This window comes from Eschscholzia californica, unplaced genomic scaffold (genome assembly GCF_041429995.1).
Source record: "Eschscholzia californica isolate CP2 unplaced genomic scaffold, dmEscCali1.0.p SCAF_3, whole genome shotgun sequence".
NCBI lineage: Eukaryota > Viridiplantae > Streptophyta > Magnoliopsida > Ranunculales > Papaveraceae > Eschscholzia > Eschscholzia californica.
Genome location: NW_028238420.1, coordinates 43,485,341 through 43,505,269, shown reverse-complemented (window position 1 = coordinate 43,505,269; position 19,929 = coordinate 43,485,341). Strand labels below are relative to the sequence as shown.

Here is a 19,929-nt window from a genome sequence, read left to right as displayed (position 1 = left end):
TCATAATCATCAAATTCTGTGTCTATTTCCTGTTGAAGCTCAAATGGGATTAGAATTAGTTTCAAGAAGAAAAATAGAAAGAACATGTAAAGTATCGTAAGCTGGTTAATATATCAATAGTGTAAAGAAACTAAATACAGAAAATTACTAGTCGTAAAAGAAAATCGATATAAACCTCTTTGAAATAATTCGGTGAAACAGGCGACACTATACAACACTAAGTACTGTTCAATACAAAACTTCGATAAAAATCCCCAATCATCCTTTGCTCCTAATCTCTTATATACGTTCCAAAAGAAGTCGTGAAAGCAAAGTACCGCTAATATCACACCATGTATATTTCTGTGTACTAGTTTAATTTGAATTGAGGTTTTAAAATGAAAGCAATTATACAGAATTTCATATTAAGATTCATTTTCTATACAAAAGACACACATCCATATCCTTGGATCTTCAAAACATCCACATATCGATCTTATTAAACTTTTGCAGATATGGTAATGGCTTATGGTGTCCTTGGTAATCGATATAACGAAACAAGACAAATAGGTTCTAAAAGGAATTGGTTTCCCACATTACGGAAAAAAGTGAACAATTTTCATCTAAAATCATCCTAAATACAATTGCCTATGAATCAAATATGCAATAGTTAATCAATTCACAAACAATCAAATCATAAGAAAGGTATTTGCTTCAAATTACCTGCAAGTTCCTGTTTTGAAAGACACCATTCATGGCTTGTGGGAGTTTCTCAGTTTCTTCATCCTCAAGAATAGCATCAAGAACTCCATGTCTGAGTGATTTTCGTCTAGGGCTAACATGAATCGTCTTTGTAAGAAGGCTATGAAATCCCAAGTTTAGGCTAAAAAAAAAGCAGAAGAACCAGATTTTTCATAGGTTTACAAATCTATTATAGTAGGGAGAAAACCTTGAAGGTCTGTTCGCAGACAAGATCTAGAGAGAGAGAGAGTGTTTAAAAAAAAAAATTTTTTTTTTTTTGAAGTTTGAAGGTCTCCGGCCGGAAAATTTTCCGGTCGGCGACCCTAGCCGGAGAAGAAGAGGTGGTTTGAGAGAGAGATAGGTGAGTTGGAAAGAGAGAGGTGAGTTGGAGAGAGAGAGAGGGGTGAGTTGGAGAGAGAGAGGTGAGGTGGAAATAATTGGTTTTTTAAATTTTTTATTTAGAATTAGAAAGGGCAGGAGTGACATTTACTTGAAAAGAGGGGGTCATATTTGAATTTACGAAAAAAGGGGCCATAAAGGAAGCTGGTCACAAAGTAGGGGGCCATTAAGGAAATAACTCTTTAATTTTTTAACATTTCGGCCAGTTTGATGTTTAATTTTTCAGCATTTTCGGTCAGGGACCTATCTCTAAAATAGGGGTTTTATTTTAAATAAATAATAAGTTGTGATAAAGTCAAAAGATTTGTAAATAGTAAAAAGTAGATCTACAAATAGTCAGACTTGTAAATAGCACTTAGTAGCTCTGTAAATAGCACCGACCTTTTTTTACTTCTGAGATTCGGTTCACGAAGGCAAAACAAATCAATTAGGGAAATAGTTAAGAGAGAGAGAAAGACTTCACATTAATGGCTCGGCCGCTCGGGAGATGTTTATACTCATAAGTGAGGATTTTGATTCGAAGGAGACGACGGCAGCGACGATGGTGGTGGCGATGGTGGCGGCGGTGGTGGCGGTGGTTTTAAGATAACTCCTCCGTGAAGAATAAATGAAGGTGAGTAAAGTGGAGGTGAATGGGGCATTATTAGGGCTTATTGATTTGTTGATCAGGAAATGGAAGCCATTTTATACCAATTGGGTTCATTATTTTTTGTTAATTTGTTAAACTCAATTTTGGATAATTTGGTTCAAATTCTAATCCTATTTGTTTGTTAATTTGTACTCATCTCTTAATGGAAGAAGAATGAAAAATTTTACGTGCAACATTAGGTGGGTCAATGTTTTAAGAAGTTATCTTCTGAAAGCAAGTCTCCCATATTCTTAGAAGAATTTACACTTATAAAGAACGAAAAATTAACTTATTACTGAAAGCATGAAAATAGATTTGATGATAAAGCACATAATATGAAATACAAATAACTAAGCCAAAATCTATATAGTTCTAATTCGTCAAAATCCATTGAGAAGCTTACGTCCCAATTAGGAACATAATTCAGGTGGATTTGGGAATCAGGGCATAAGAATTGCATTTTTATTTTATGAACAGTTGATCTTAACCATACAATCTTATAATGACTAAACTTTGAAGTCTCTTAATTTGAATTTTTTGCTTTCACCAACTTCGCCCACATCTACATGAATGTTTGATGCGTCTAGCCACGTTAGATTTTGGCACGCACATCAGACATTCTATCATTTTTTTTTCTAATGGAGTTGACTAGCTTTTAGCGAACAAGTATATTAATTATCTCATTACAAAACTATTGTCAGTTTTGGTAGAACTTTATAATTATTTATTATGTTTGGCGCGCACATCAGACATTCTATCGTTTTTGTTTTCCTAATGGAGTTGACTAGTCTTTTAGCGAACAAGCATATTAGTCATCTCATTACAAAACTATTTTCAGTTTTGGTAAAATTCAATTTGTTTTAGTCAACATATACCGAGCGAAAAAAAAAGTATTAATTGGAATTATAACTGTCAACGTTTGGTTGTCCAAACTATTGACATAAAATCTAAGAACCTAGAGGGTCTAGGTTCGATTTCTATAGTAAGTGGAATCCATGGTTATTGAACTTAAGTTATTAAAAGTATAAATGATAAGTTTGTTGGACTTTAGGCCTCCGTTTAACTTCGGCGGTTATCGTGCTTATCACACTTCATGATGTATAAATGTCATGTAATGTTTGATCTGTAAAGAATTCTCGACGTGAAAACACAAGTTTAACTTATAACGTAATCCATTTCAAATGTTTTTTTTTGGAATTATAGCTTTGTTTTTGGACTTTTGAGGCATCATAGATTGGAAAGTATAATGGGGGTGCGTGTGATGGGCAAATTAGGGTAAGAATCCGTTGGAACGTGACAATGGCTTCCACAATATACTCTAAAAGTAAGATTCCACTAATCACAATAGCTTTTTGATTATTCATTCACTTTTTTAACTTAAAATTTCAAAACAAATGATTTTGATGAATAAACAACACTTCAAAACAATTTCTAAAAGTAAGATTCCACTAATCACAATAGCTTTTTTTGTTGTATCAAAAAAAAAAATGAAATCTTTGTCCCAAGTTCCTCAAACTTCCAGTAGGCACTATAAGATGAAAGTTAGAAGGCTCTTAACGGCCCGACGGACTTTGAAAACCCTTCGCTTTTATGTTCTCATTGTGGAAGTACCGCATCAGAATAGACACCTTATCTATCTCTAAAATAATTGTTACATATTGTCATGTATCCACATACAAGAAAAAGTAAAAATTGTTCAAAAAGGTAACGTATCGTCTTCCATCAATTTAAAGGAAGAATTCGTTATCTTTAATCCTATTTGATCCTCGACCACCAGATCAGAAAATGTAGAGGAAGAGTGAAGGAGAGATAGAAAATTGGGGAGGAAGAGAAGGGGTCAACTAGCCTCTTCCATCTTTTCTCAGAAGGCAACACCCTCCATCTTCCAGCGGAAGGGGGCCGACCGATCTCTCCATCATTAACCGTGAGAGATGAGAAAGTTAAAATTGATTAAAGTGCACCTTCGCGTGTACTCTTGTGAACTGCCTATCCCGTGTGGCTAATATAACAAAAGGCAAGTTAAAAGACACTTATTCTATTCTAAGTAGTGCTCAAAACTACAAGAGTCTATTTCTATGTACATTTTTGGGGAGTAAAAAAAGATGGGTAAAATTGGAAAGTAAATAGTAGATAACAGTTAGCTAGTTGGGGAAGCCTAACATGTTTGACGCGCGAGAATGGAATGTCATTCCCGGGAATCACATTCCCGTAATGCGATTCCCAGGAATCAGATTATTTTGGTTAAGGGAAATGCTAAGTGTACAAAGAATCTTTGACAAGATTCTTGACAAAATTCTAAAACAACGGTCCGGATGAAAGTCAAACTTTGAAAAACTTTGATCAAGCTTTGTCTTTTAGTGAAAATGACTCATCATGTCAAGGATTTTGTCAAAGATTTTGTCATTGTAGCACTCCCGGTTGGTTAATGTTCGGTTCGACCAGGAATAGGAATTCCATTCCCGATGGATTCCTAACTTGTTGTTTGGTTTTTGTAGGAATAGGAATGTAAATTTTTACGAAAGTCCTGTTATATCCTTTACTTAAACTACATAAATTATAGGTCAATTTTGTTATATATATATTTTAATTAGTATTGTCTATTCAAATTTATAGATATGAAATAGTAACGTAATACACTAATTTAAGTTGTATTTAAAGATTTATTTAAAATAAATAAGGTCTCTACTAATTTTTTTAAACGTTATGAAATCGATTTTTAATGAACAATTCAAGAGCAAGAGAGAAGAAAAGAAACTAGAGATATGGAGAGAGAGAGGGGGGGGGGGGAGTTATGTTCGAGCGAGAGGGTGGGAGAGTGTGTGCGTGTGTGTTGATATGGTGGTGGTTGAAACCCTAGGTTTTTAATTTTTTTAATAAAAATATTATGAGAATGACGATTTTAATATTAGTCATTCTAATATTTTACCAAGGATTATTTTGTCCAGAAATATTAAATCAAATCATTCCCGGGAATGGGAATCACAAATCCATCCCCCTCTCTGAGTTTGCTATTACTCCATTTGGAGGGAATCCCATTCCTCCGGAAATAGGATTCCCTCTATATTCCCGCGTGTCAAACATGGCCTAAAGTATTGTTAATCACATTTTGGGGGTAAATAGGAATAAACCCTTATAATAGTAACCGTAACACAGTTGTGACGTAATGAATTCTACGACAAAAACGTGATTCTTTTTCTCTCAACATCAACTCTATAAATTCCTCGGTTGGAAATAAGACTTTTATTTAATTTATTTAATTCTGGAATCGAATTCATCAGATCTGAAGAACAAAATCATCGAATACCCAAACTCCCCTGATCAAAAAGTAAAAGCAATTAGAATTGGAATTCACTTGAGCTCTCTCCAACATTTTCAACCTCGTTCAGGAAAGTCATCTTCTTCTTCCTTTTCTCTTTAATCTTATTCTTACTTTTTCTCAATAAAAAGTCACTACCCATTAATTCGTTATTCAATTCGAATCATGGGTCGTCATCCTAGACTTTTCATTTTGTTAATTTCTTAAGTAATACGCTGATTTGAGACTAATTTCATTAGATATCAATATGATCATCAGTTGTATATATGATTAGGTTAGTATAAGGTTTTTCATTCAACCCTGATATTGAATGATTAAATTCCTAAATGAACTGCCCCAGATCTTTAAGTTTAATCACTTGTTAATTCCAAATTACCTTGTCTATTGATTTTTTCTACAAGAAAAGTTTGTACCTGATACTAGTAGGTAAATCTTTAAGAGGAAATGGGAATCCCACAAATAACAAGGAAAAATTACTTTTGTGATTTGTAGCTATCTCTGGATGATTATGTTTGTCGAACCCAAATCTTTGAATTGTGAAGTTCACTTTGGTTGGATGGTAATATGCGTTTCTCTCCAGTTTCCAATAGGGAGACTAAGTGTAGTAGTCCCATATCACTCGGGAGAGCAATCTGATGATATGTTCATAAATGGGTTTCCTGTTAAAAACTATTATAAACCAACAAACAAAAGAATTAAAACCCATATGGATTTGATCATGTCTGTAAAGTTGAACTTGTGAAATTTCTTTACGATCCATTTATTGTCATCCTTCGAAATGATTATGAAAACTTTTGTGAACAATGTCATCCTTCGAAATGATTATGAAAACTTTTGTGAAAGTTGTTCTTGTGAATTCAAGTAACAATATTTTTTTTTTCAAAATGGACTACAGGAGCCATCAACCAACAATATAGTTTCACAAAAATGACATTCCAAATCTAAAATAATACTCTCAACAAAAAAAGGGTTATTTTCCTAATAGCCCCCAACTTTGTGACCAGCTTCCTGCCTAGTCCCAATTTTATCAAAAATACTCAGATGACCTCTTTTTTTAACTGACCGTTAAATGTCCGTAACTCTCTCTCCTCCATCTCATAACCTCTCTCTGCCACCTCATCGTCTTCACCGGCGAAAGTCGTCGGTCGGAAAATTTTCCGGCCACCTTCAAACATAAAAAAAAATTCCTCTCTCATCTCTCTCTCTAGATCTGTTCTAGAGAGAGAGAGGAAAGAAAAAAAAGAGAGAGAGAAGAGAGAGGAATTTTTTTTTTTATGTTTGAAGGTCGCCGGTGAAGACGATGAGGTGGCAGAGAGAGGTTATGAGATGGAGGAGAGAGAGTAACGAACATTTAACGGTCAGTTAAAAAAAGGGGTCATCTCGGTATTTTTGATAAAATTAGAGGCTAGGCAGGAAGCTGGTCATAAAATTGGGGGCTATTAAAGAAATAACCCAAAAAAATCTGAAATAAAACTCCTACTAATCATTGACTTAAAACCATGACAACATTTAACAAACAATACTTTGACAAAGAATAAATAGCCTCACTAAATTAAACAATATTGTTCCACAAAAGAATTTTGTGTTTCAAGAACGGAAATCATTCAACATAAAAAAACTTATACAATATTAATCGTGAAATATCTTTAATTCTCTTCTTGTTCATTTTTTCTCTTTCAAATATTAAAATTGCTCAAAAAGAAAAAAAGATAGGTCACTTTCCTGTAATAAAATCTCACTAATTAAGTCTAAACCATGACATCTCATAAAAAAAAAAAGTCTAAACCATGACAATCGTTAATCTCAACCCTTAAAAAATTAAAAGGTCGAGATTGAAAGGACGAAAATAACATCCCACATTTGCTCACATGTGGGACAGTGGAGGGAGAAAAGTAACTTTTCTCTCTCCCGTTTTTTTAAGCAAAAAGTAACAGCTAACTTCTGGTTGTTTTATTCTCCATGTGTCGTGGACGTTCCCTAGGCAGGCCATTCAGGCGGTTCGTCTAACCTACACCTTTTTCGTCCTTTCAGAACAAACCCTCTCACATTTCACAACCAAACCCTAATAAATTAGTTTAATACCTTTTTCGTCATTTCAGACCAAACCCTAGCCGTCATGAGCGTCATTTCACAAAACCCTAGCCGTCATGAGCGTCATTTCACAAAACCCTAGCCCTATTAAAAGGGGAATAAATTAGTAGTTTAATCAATTCATCTTCTTTCACCTAAATCCACCATCTTCCATTCTTCAAAGATGCCAGTGGGTATACCGATGGTCGCCATGGAACTTCTGTTTTTCATGAACTCTACAAGAAGAGGGGCTGTTTCTTTTTATGAAGACATTATCGTTTGCATTCACATACAAACCTTCGAAGAGGAGTTCCCTGTTTGGAACTTGGGTGAATTGGTATCCAGAATGAAGGAATATGGGTTTCAAGAACCGGACTATGGTCAAGGAAAACGGGATCCTACTCAGTACTTGTTTCATCATCCCGATTTTTCCCGTTTTAGCAAAGACTATACTCGAGTTGCTATAGATCACCAAAAGCCATATCCAACTAATGCTCGTTATATAGTATCGATCCAACCAGTAGTAGGTGTACCGGATCCAGTTGGGCCAATATGAAAGAAGGATTACCTAGGGTAGTTTCTCTCAATATGAAACAACTATATCAAGAACATCTGAAGACATTGAAGCCACCGAGCTCAGATCAATCTCGGTCAGTTCAAATCTCGACTGGTGGTCAACAATCAGTAGTGGATAAACAAAAAGTAGCCGATGAAAAACAAGTAGCCGATCAACTAGACCAAGATCCGATTAACAGTCCACTTACTGATGATAATAACGGTGATGGTGGATCTGAAAACGAATCAGGCGAAAACGAAGGGAATATTGTCCAGCACCAAGATCCGATTAACAGTAACCCACTTACCGAGGATAATAACGATAAAGGTGGATCTGAAAACAAATCAGGCGAAAACGAAGATAATATTGTCCAGCACCAAGATCAGAACCCAGTTACTGAGGATAATAACGATAAAGGTGGATCTGAAAACAAATCAGGCCAAAAAATAGTCCCTAAAGTTCGACCGCATACTAGGTTGTTTGTTAGATCTCTTTCCGACCCTGTTGAAAATGCTGGTGAAAGAGTTCAAATCGGAATCGGCAAGAGTAGGGGTCAAACCAGAATTAGGCGTAGGGGGCAAACTAGCCGGCAGGGTTCCCCACCACCGCAAAGCTCCCCACAGCAAAGCACCCCACCGGCAACCACCCCACCGGCAACCACCCCACAGCGAAGCCCCCCACCGGCAACTACCACACAGCGAAGCCCCCCACCGGCAACTACCCCACAGCGAAGCCCCCCACCGGAAACCACCCCACCGCAAAGCCCCCCACCGGAAACCACCTCACAGCAAAGCCCCCGGCAGCCTAGGGGTGGAGGTCAAACTAGGGGTCGCCGCCGGGGGGGTACCAGGGGCCCTACTTCTCAACAACAACAACCAGCTCGCCGCCAGCCCACAATCGCTCAGAGGCGTAAATTCAGAAAGAATGTGGCTGACGTGGAAGCTGGATTGACAGCTTTGGTTAAATTGAATATGGAGATCAAACAAAAACATGCTGATGCTATGAAGTTCATAACCGATTTTTCTGAGCCATAAAAGTGAGGAAGGTGACTTAAGAGATTTTTAGTATATAAATGGAGTAGTTAGTAATATAGGAAGAGACTTTTAGTATATTAATCGAGTAGTTAGTATATTAATGGAGTAATTAGTATATTAATGGAATAGTTAGTATATAAATGGAGTAATTAGTATATTAATGGAATAGTTAGTGTATAAATGGAGTTGTTTTTTTTCTGATGAAATATATTAATGGAGTAATTAGTATATTAATCGAGTAGTTTTTGTTTTTTTTTTCTGATGAAATATATTAATGAAGTATTAATGGAGTATTGTTTTATCTAGACTATTGCATTTTCTATAAATGAAATATATTAATGAAGTATTAATGGAGTATTGTTTTTTTTCTGATGTTATAACACTTCCAACAACTTTTGACGTAGTATAAAAAGATAAACATATACTTAATACATTTTTTGAGGATAAAAGGAGAAGTATATTAATGGGTCACAAAATCTTAGCAGCATATATATACTAGGCATGACCCGTGCCTCCGGCACGGGCGATTTCGTAAAGCTATGCATCATAAGAGGAGGAAGAAAATTACTTAATAATTTTGAAAGTGTTTTGGTCTATGTCATGTATTTTTTTCTATGAAGTCCACTAACCATTCCTAACTCTTTGTCACACCAAAAGATAAGTTCGAAACTGAACTTAAGAAAAACCAATCTTTCTTTGCATGGACATGATTTTAAAAAGCTTCGAAATAGATATTGTAGCCATCATAGAAAGTCTCGAGAAACAAAAGCTTGTACCTTAAATAATTAAGAAATGGAATATACAAGAATTTAAGGCAACATAAAAGAGTAAAATTTTGAATTATAAAAACAATATATTAAAAGACAAAAAGAATAATTTTACTTTCGGCGCCCCAAGTTTGATTTTTTTTCGTAAGACCGATATCAACAGAATCAACCATGGACAATGCAGGATCCTTTGCCAATATTGTTCTTTGTCCCCACTGAAGTCTTAATGAGTGAATTGTAGCTGCAACCTAAAATTTTATTAAGAGTGTATTTTAGCATAACTTATTTGGTAGTGCATAATGTAAAGTAAATAGTACTCAGAGGCATGACCTAATGTAAACAAATTTAATTATGATTCTTTAGTAATTATAGTATTGTTCCTTCCCTTTCCTCGACTTTCATCTCTTACTGTGACTGTGCTTAGGCGTATTACTTGCACTAAAGATCTAACTATCTTATTTTCTTCTGAAATTTGCATCAAACTGTATTCTTACCAACGAAGCCAGAAATTAATCACATAACACATTCCCTCATTATCTTCTAACCGAACAAGTTGAATATACAAGAGAACTCAAGTACATCAAAAACAGTCGAATGGAGCAATATCTCAAATATATGCCGACTATCAACAAAGAGAAAACATTAAATTACAATAACAAAGAAGAATTTGCATTCCAAGTTGCAGTAACCGATTGAGCTAAGGATGAGCTCCTACTATTTAAACTTCTAAACTACAAATGGGATTACCAAAAACAAACTTTACATTTAATCAACAATCGGATAGGTTTACAATTGTCTTGATTATTCTCAAGGATTCTCAAATAATAAGAAATAATGGTGAACACAAAGAAAATCCCACACCCATCTCTTCAATCAATATATATATATTAGTGCATAGCCTAGATATATAAATAAACACTACGCGGATAGACTACCACGGACCTCCGTCATTCGAGAAGCTAGTTTAGAACACTCTAAATACTAAGACTCAATTTTCATAGAAGAAAAATACTTACAGGTGGTTGTCAAGGACGAAGTTTACGAGGTCTATAGCAAGGCCTAATTCAAGGATGGTAAGAAGATGGCATATAATAAATTCAGCAATAACCCAAAAATTAAAACCAATAGAACCTATATCTATGTTAACCAATTTAAATTACAACATTTACACCTATAGTCAGTGGCGGATTCACTTGAGGACTAGGGGGGTCTATAGACCCCCCTCATTTTTTATAATTAAATTATAATATAGATAAATTAGAAAAAAGTATAAGTGACTAGAACAAGTAAATAAGTCTTGCTACTCTAATCACTAGGTAGTGTTATCTCAATGGATAAATCCCTTACATACCAAACTTGGGGTCTTGAGTTCGGAGTTCATCAATTTACAACTTTTTGCAGTAATTCCTTCTGTAATTGTGTTATATTCTCTCAAAATCGTCTTTTGTGTTAGTTTTAAGTTTTTTCTTAGATTTTTGACAAATACAGATTATAGGGTACGCTTTCGATTTAATTTCGAACTTTAGAAAGACAATTTCATAAATATATCTAAACTAACATAGGTAGTTTAGATATAATGTGTTATATTCTCTCAAAATCGTCTTTTTGCAGTGATTCTTTCTGTTCCTAACAAACATAGGTAAGCCGTATGTGATAACCAATTCTTTGGTTCAATTTTTAGCTAATTGTGTTATACTCTTTCAAAATCGTCTTTTGTGTTAGTTTTAAGTTTTTCCTGAGATTTTTGGCAAATACAAATTATAGGGTACGCTTTGAATTTAATTTCGAACTTCAGAAAGACAATTTCATTAATATAATTTCGAACTAATCCTACAATTTTTTTATTCAACAATTTTTTTCTATAAATCTACAACTACTTACTAATAATTTCTAAAATTCTAAAATGGCTAATTATTATTTGCTTAAGTTTATATAGTTGTAATTTTCGAAGCGAACATAGTAATTTTTTAGCCCCTCCTGAAATTAAATTCTGGATACGCCACTGCCTATAGTTGTTATGTGAGAGCAAAATTGATGATCTCACACGGCAAAGGATATATGGCCATCATTATTAGGACAAAAAAGGAAAAAAATGTTGAAGGAACACATCCGAGAGCACGTTCCCGTCTCAAGTATACATCTCTAACACTTGGTTCAGATGGAGGGAAGATGGGAATGATCGCCCCCATTTCATTGGGTAATGAAAGATGCAAAGTACTCAAAAACCTTGAAGGAAACATGTTACAAGATACATAGCTATCAAGAAGTCATCATTAATGTTAAAAATAAAATAGGACAACTTAGAGTAATCCAAATCTAGTTATACTGCCCTTGAACTACGAGTAGCTGGAAACGTCTCTATTCATTGACATGTAAGATCTTAAACCAAAATTGATAATACAAAGACCAACAAAAGGACACCGACCTCGAAAAATTACAGTAAATTAAAGTTACATATTTTTTCAATCACCCAAAAAGTTCGAAAAGGAAAATCCAAAAGGAAATATGATTATCAATGTAAAACAAAAGCAAGTCAGATTTGGCAGAGTATGGTAAAAAACTGCAGTTGGGTACTTGGGTTGCATCTTTCTAATGCAAAACTCTAGCAGATTATGGCAGTAGATCAAAGGAAAAATAATAAAGGGGAAAATAGATTAGAATAGCCAGAGGCTGGTCTTAATCTGTTACCATAAAAGAGAAAGAGTGCGAGCATAAGAATACTAACAAATTGAAAAACAAAGAAAGGCAAAGAGTGAATCAATCAATCTGATGTTCTCAACCTACTGTTAAACATATGAATGAAGAAAAATTGCAAAGGAGATTCACAACTTTGTTCTTCAATCAAATAGAAACTGAAATCCTTTTTAGGAGAAGTTGTTTTCGACAAAAAAAATGAAAAAGAAGTTCAGTCATTACCAATTCAGAATTTTGTTCCTCTCTCCGTGGGGTGTTGGCAAAATACTCTTGATGTGTCATACAAAGGTGGAATCAGTAAAAAAAAAAAATCATAATCTGTTATATAGTTTGACAGTCTGATCAGTTTGGTCAGTTTTGCAAGCTTGTGTCTGGAACATCTAGTGGCAAGTTATGTTCCTGTCCTAATCCAAGTGCGACAATTCATGGGAAAGGTCACCATGAATGCACAAAACCTTATCGAGTATGACAGCTGGCACAGGAAGGCAATTAAAATAATCCGTAAAGGTCTTCAAGAGTCTCAAGTTAAACCGTCGCTTACATTCATCATAAAATTTGTTATCCGAGTAATAGAAGAGAAGCACATGAGTGTTTTCCTCTTAAGAGAAAAAAGTACTCTAGGCACTTGAATAAACTAACATAACAGTAACTACGACGATTACCATGGCATATGTGAAACACAAGAGATCAAGTCAATGACTACAAATACCTAAATTTCCTATATACTCAAGCGAATTATAATTTGTCCTAGTTCATTGGATTTCTAAGAAATGGTGTCTCAGATGTCAAAATAGCAGTTTGAGAATTAACCAGACAACACTCAAGTATTCAATTATCTAAGTTTGGCCTTATTAACCCTTTTACCCAACTATTTTATCTATGTACTGAACGTAAGAGCATTATTCGACACCTCAAAATATGAGTGTAATCCAATGCTATCAAGGCGAGCATTGGTTTTGTTTAAACATCAATGTAGAACATAAAATGGTTGATATCGGATTGAGTCAATAAAGAAATCAACCAAGACTTGAAAGGAAGACTGAACTAACCTGATGAAGGTAGTATGATATGTTCAAACAACTAATTGCTGGCATAGAGTTCAACATTTATTGCTCCACTATTGTCTTAAGCTCGGGTGGTAAAACTTTCAGTATCCGAACTACCTCTCGCAACGATGCAATGAAATCATTCAGATCAAATATATCTTGAAATTCACAAAAACCCAAGTAAACATATAATCAGTGAATAGTATCTCTTGAAATTAAGAAACATATGGAATTTGGAACAATATCGAATTTACCTAGGATTGACCCAGAAAGAAGTTTTATCGATTTGAAGGACTGCAAGTATAACATTCAGACATCTTGCAATCATAACCATATCACAAATCTGTAAGAAGTGAGACTTGATAGAACAACAATTAGGGTAATGAACAGTAATTCATTAAATGGTGATAAAAGAATCTAATTGCTGATTACATATGATTAGGCCTGTTATTAGACAAACCCACGAGATACTTGATGTTCTTCTGCAGTTCTATTAAAGAAAGATTAAAAAAAATCAAAATCAAATTGGTAAAGCATATGGGTATACAAAATGAATTGTTTAACTGACATCAAAATTATTAATCGATTACCTCTTCATCCTATAGACTGCATTATACCCGTTGATGCTATTAAGAGGATCTTTCACTTTGTTCTTTCAACAACAAATTTAAGAGTTATGTTGCCTATAATTGTTTTATTTGTTTCCCTTATAGACAGAACGTATAGATGAAAAAGGCATTTCTTCTAGTGTTCCATTTCCATTTTCATCATATGTTCCTGCTCCAAACAAAAGGAAATGGATAATCCCATGTCCAAAAAATGCAAGGGAATCCTAAGTTTTATGGATGTCACTTTGCTAATGTAGACACATCAACTATCTAATTTGCTCATGAAACTTTGAGATATCTTTAAGAAGAAAGGGAATTTTATGGATGTCACTTTGCCAAGGTAGATTGTTACCACTCTTGGAACCAGAAATTCACTATTGAAATACTAAATTGATGAAACCTAACCTAATCCTTCTTGACACTCAAGAGGGACGGAAACCAGTCAATTAATCAAGTATTTCGTCAATCTCGACTACCACTAACAAATACGTAGAATATTATCTCGGTAAAGCACTTAAAAAGTAAGAAAGATGCAGAACCATATACCCCGATTAGGTGTATGATAAATCTCGATTAATTAACAAAGATGAAGAGAAGAAATGATATAAGCTTATACCCTAACATTGTAACCTTCCCAGAGTCTATGATCTCCGTATTCCACAGTCTGTAACAAGAAAAACTATGTCATTAACTTTAGAAAACATTTAAAACCAAAACCAAACTGAACAAGTAAACGATTTGCAAAAGGTAACAGATTTAGATTTTTAGATTGTTAGGGAAAATCTGAAGCCATATAACTGTGAAGAGGAATATACAAGATTTTACGGTTTAGCTTCAGAGATAGTATGTGAAGATGAAGAAATTGTCTCACGATTCTTCCTGTGACCGTCTTTATGTGCTTTTTCTCTCAGAGATAGTCGGTTCCACTTCCTGTTATATAAGGTGATTTAACCATAGTTCCTTCATTGATGATGAAGTAAGCATGAGATTGAAGAAGAAGATGGAGCAAGACTGTGAAGGAGAAGAATGTACGGCAAAGGAAATAATGGAGGAAAAGGAAATAATGAAGGAGGAAGAGAATGGCTCATAGTACAGACTATTTGGGGTCGATTTGGGGTGATGATAAACATTTATATTATCTATTAACCATGTAAATGTTCCAAAGGAATGCAAAAGAAACACAGGAAATTCATGAACATTTATTCAAATATAGAAGCAAAATCACTCACATTTCAGCCACGCATTAGAATCTTACCTGAGTCTGCTTCATTTGTCCAATACATCTATATCAAACAAAGAACCAGATCACGATTAAAGAATACCCAAATTAACTTTTGATAGGAATCAAATAATTACATGGTCAATTATGGCAAAAAAAAAAGCTAAATATAATACCAACCAAAGAGAATCCTTTGACTTGCTGAAGCAAAAGTGGATGGGATGTAGGTGTACAACAAATTAAAGGAGAGATATTTTTCCAAACAAAGTAAGAGATTGACAAATTCCCTCACAAACATTTTCTCAAACACGTTAGGTGTATCCAATTACTTCACAAGAAACAAATTCAGATAAACCAAATAAAATGAAATTTGATCAGGGGAAGATGAGATCTTTCACTTTCTCAAATTAAACAAGAACATCTTCATAAATCGAAACACATTCGGAGTTGAAATGAAGATTTTGAAATTACATCGATCAAAGAAAAGAACAGGATTACCGAGGATATAGAGGTTTCGATTGAGATGGTCCAGTGTTTCACCCATTGGAAGAGATTCACATCGCCAATTCCTTTAATTTTCCTGGCGTCAGGAAGAAAGTGAAGAAGGCTTGGAGAGGTAGCAACCGACAAGTCTTGAGAAGATTTGTAACGGAGAAGATGAAAGAGGCGAGAATTTGAGATTTCAACACAACTCATTAATCTTCAGGTAAGGAAGAGAAGACAAAGAGATAGGAACTGTGGCGTTCCAATAACCAGTGGGATCTTGCGGCTAGGATTCATGGGTTCATACTCAAAGGTTGAGATTTGAACACAACTCATTAATCTTGTCCTAGTCATCTTGCATTCATTTTGTCCTGGTAAGCAATAACCCCACTCTGTTTTGTTATATAGATATACTAGGCATAACCCCCGTCCTACGGACGGGGGAATGCCCTTTATGCAACATTAAAGAGAAGGCTATAAGGGTGTTAGTCCGAGTGAGTTATTAACCGTTGGATTCATCTAGATTGGAATGTTCCCACAAGATATACATATAATTCATGGTTTTGTCCATTCCACCTTCTTTCATCATATCAACAATATTTCATTGGTGAATTAGAGATGCACAAGTACTTTTAGATTATAAAACCAAACAACAATCTACAAGTGTATGAGATTAACATAAGCAAACAAATAAAACATGTACCTTCTCTTTTTTATGCCAGCCTCCTCACTTTATTCCGTTTCTGGACATAGATTGCAACATCAAAATATATTCCACCCATTTGTGTACCAAACAAGTTTTTTTTATTTAACTAAGTTAACCATTGTGTATGTTCGGTCATTTGTTATAATATTTATACGAAGAAAAGGGGTTTCCAGATTAGTTGTTGAAAACCTGCAAAATGTATTAACATTAGTAGTACATACAAGTTGCACAAACAATTCATGAACCGATTTTAAGCTATGCGGGTTGTATAACAATTAATGAACAAATTTTTAAGCAAAAAGTAGCAAGTTTTGAAATGATGTTTAAGAGTCTAAGTATATGAATTTTAAAAGATATAAAGTATCATATTAAAATATAAACCAAAATCAATACTTGGCAACAATGAACAACCAAAAATTAATACTACAACAACAATCAATGAATACATAAATAAGATTTATGTTACAAACTAAGGAGCAGCAACATTATGTAATATCCACAACCTATATAAAGAAACTTCATGTTACAAACTAAGCCAAGTTGGATCGTTAGAAGCAATCACCTACGTCCACAATGTGAAAAAACAGTTTGCACCCCTTGGATCACTAAAACGCACGTCCATAAGATTAGGTTAGTCATTTCAAAAGATACAATAACATCATTCGTCACTATAAAAGGTCATCTTAGTCGCAAAGGTTATCACATAACAATAATAATAAGAAGAATAATAGCGAAAAATTATAAAGGCAACCACAAATATTCTCTATATCTTTATAAAAGGGTTTAACTAAAACTTTAATCTCATGAGACTGGTCTAACCAATGGAACATGGACAAATTGAAAATAGATAAAGATACATGCTACACCGAATGAACATGTGTAAATCTCTTACTACATATATGTTTCCTATATCAGAATAATTGCACTATATCAAAGTTGAAGCTTACTTCTTACACTCCATTAAGAAAGCAGTGAAAGATGAAACACACCTTCCGGAACCGTACGACACATCCTGAGATTGAAGACCAAATTTGAAGAGTGGTCCATCTGTTATCAGCTTAAACAAAAGTTACAAACATAAGAAATCGAAACTTTACCTATGATAATCGTATAATCATCGTTAAGCTTTTAGCACAATTATGGTTTTTTCTACAAATTGACGCACCTCGATGCCTTCGGTAGTGTGGAAGGCATCTCCCATTGCCGTAAAAATAGTGTCATTATCATGAAAATAAGAAAGACAATACACCAAGTTGTTTGCCAAAAAGAAAAATTAGACTGAGGATGTCAAATTGAAGAAGCTAGGATTTTGGCCGAAGTAGATGAGGAAGATTTGCTTCAAGATAAATTATGAGAGGCAACTGCTAAAGAAGCCACCATTGAGTATCTGAGTATTTGAGATTTTTTTTCTTCTCTCAGTACATGAGTTTGTAAATTAATTGAAAAAAGAAGAAGAAAAAGCAAGGAAGAAATTAGGAGATGGAATTTTAATGAGAGGAAGAGGAGGGGGTCATTAACACTCTTATGCGTAAATATGGAGTTTTGGACGGTCATTTTTTGTTTAAAAGTTTGATGTATCTAGTCAGTATATAAGAACAACAATTTGTCCTAATCAGCATGTAAGGGTATTAATGTTGTCTTTGTATTTAAAAGATTGATGTACCTAATTAGCATGTCCTTGGGTATTAATTTCGTCCTAGTCAGCTGGCTAGGGTATTAATTTTGTCCTAGTCATATTAATCTGATTAATTTTTTTTTATTCATTTATAAAAGGTGGGTTATGTTCCTCTTATAAAAGGTGGTTTATATTCCTCAAAAAGATAGACAGATGGCACCTAATACATTGCCAACCATATGGAGTACATTACAATCACCCGTTTTACATTCCTCAAAATAATTTAGCCAAATGACACTTGATACATTGTCAACCATATCGACTACATTATAATTCATTATGAAGTAACTGTACGAGTTCTACTTTGGAATCATTACAACCATATCAAACTCATCATTAACTTACCTCCCAAGAAGAAGACTTCTCTGAATCTTGCTACCAAGTTGCTCGAGGGATGTTCTTAGATTTTTCATCTCCTACACAAAGCGAGTCGAACAACTTTGAAACTCAAGAAGCCCTTTCAACACAACGAACTGACACTTTGAGGTTCTCTATCTGTCGTGATTACTCTGACAAAGAACAAAAGTAGTATTACAAGATCCAAATACTGAATCCAATCTAATGATTCCTTTTCTTTTTGGGTTTTAATGTTCTTTGTTGATGTACTTGTCATGAAGTTTGTTCTACGATAATATATATAAAGATGCAATTCAAAATGTCATAAAACTGATCAGATCTGCATAAATGAATTCAGCATAGGTTCAGAAATGAAAGTATTCTGCACAAATTTCTAACCGGTCCAAAAAGAAAAGCAAAGATTCTAACCGACTTTCCAGACGCTCCTCAAAGGAAGATCTTCACTTTCCGCTACCTGGATTCAAGTTGAAAATAGATTATGTCGCGAAAACGAAAGACCTTTTTCTTTGTAAGCTCATTATAGAATTCAGGAAGTTAAATTTTGACTATCTTTACCGACCTTCCTTTTAGCTGTCTTGGGTTCTGAGAAGTTTGAGGAGTAATGGCATGGGGTGGAGACGAAAGACCTAACATTGTTTCAGTAGTCTACAATCGATTTGAAAGGAAATCCATGTCCTGAAATTTTTTGAGTGCTATAGAGAAAACATGCTGCTTTTTCTTGTACGGAAAGAACATGAGAAAAAACAGTTAATGAAGGAGATATATACAAACCGAAGAGAAATCTTTTTTGTGCCAGTAAATAAGTCGAGTCATGCTACTATGCACTTCATGTTCTTGAATTTTGAATTGTCCATTACTTTCACTAAAATGGGTAACTCGTCTAGTAGTCAATTTGAGAACGTCTGAACAGGGTAAAAAGTGAGTATCAAAACAACCCAATCAAAAACCATTCTCGAGAGTCTCTTTTGAACCCCAGTCCCAAAATATTCGGGTTGGTTTGAAACCAGGATACTCTGACTTAAACACTTCAAAACAACAAACATGTTAAACGAAAACCAAATCGAACGTGCAAATGCACCAGACATGGTGACATTTACTTTTTTCATTGTCACTTTAACTACTACCAAATAAGCATTTTCGGATCATTGGGTAACGACTACCAAATAAGCATTTTTACTTTAACAACAAATATGCCAAGACCCACAAAGAAAAATGTGAACAAAGATGGTTACATTAATGAACAGGGAGAGTTGTATGCCCCTTCAAGCTTGGAATTAGCACATTCAAACTTTGGAAAACATGGTTAGTTGGTTACCACTCGATTTTACTTATTGATAAATCGGTTTCCATTAGTGAATCCTCTGCAAGGGGGAATAGGAAGAGCTCTTGGGCACTGTACACTTTAATTCCAGTAAAACATAAACAACTGTGAAGCCAAATTTCAAGTAGGAGAAATCTAAGAGTCAAAACATAGAAAATTAAAAGATGCCTAAAACCTAGTTGCTCAATATCGAAAATAATTGAAAACTTACTCTGAAAATCTATTGGATACCATCTAATCGACCATAGATTAAATTATAATCATATTTAAATACCACCCATTTCAAAAGAAAAATCTATTAATGAACTCAACCAGTGCATCAATTAATAC

At 34.4% G+C, this 19,929-nt stretch overlaps 1 long non-coding RNA gene across 8 annotated transcripts; it reads right to left on the bottom strand.

Annotated features, from left to right (window-relative positions):
• Positions 1-9,482: 9,482 nt before the first annotated feature.
• Positions 9,483-19,610, bottom strand: LOC147550592 (uncharacterized). Of its 8 annotated transcripts, XR_015237184.1 has the most exons (10): positions 18,838-19,610; positions 18,687-18,732; positions 18,267-18,430; positions 17,236-17,293; positions 16,244-16,283; positions 15,094-15,121; positions 14,455-14,502; positions 13,485-13,573; positions 13,234-13,388; positions 9,483-9,738 (listed from the first exon to the last, which is right to left on the bottom strand). It is a non-coding gene; the product is annotated as an uncharacterized LOC147550592 (long non-coding RNA). The 8 variants fall into 8 exon arrangements; XR_015237186.1 differs by lacking the exons at positions 16,244-16,283; positions 17,236-17,293; positions 18,267-18,430; positions 18,687-18,732; positions 18,838-19,610 and adding exons at positions 14,654-14,768; positions 15,556-15,754 and having other exon boundaries at positions 13,485-13,547; XR_015237179.1 differs by lacking the exons at positions 16,244-16,283; positions 17,236-17,293; positions 18,267-18,430; positions 18,687-18,732; positions 18,838-19,610 and adding an exon at positions 15,556-15,779 and having other exon boundaries at positions 15,068-15,121.
• Positions 19,611-19,929: the final 319 nt, after the last annotated feature.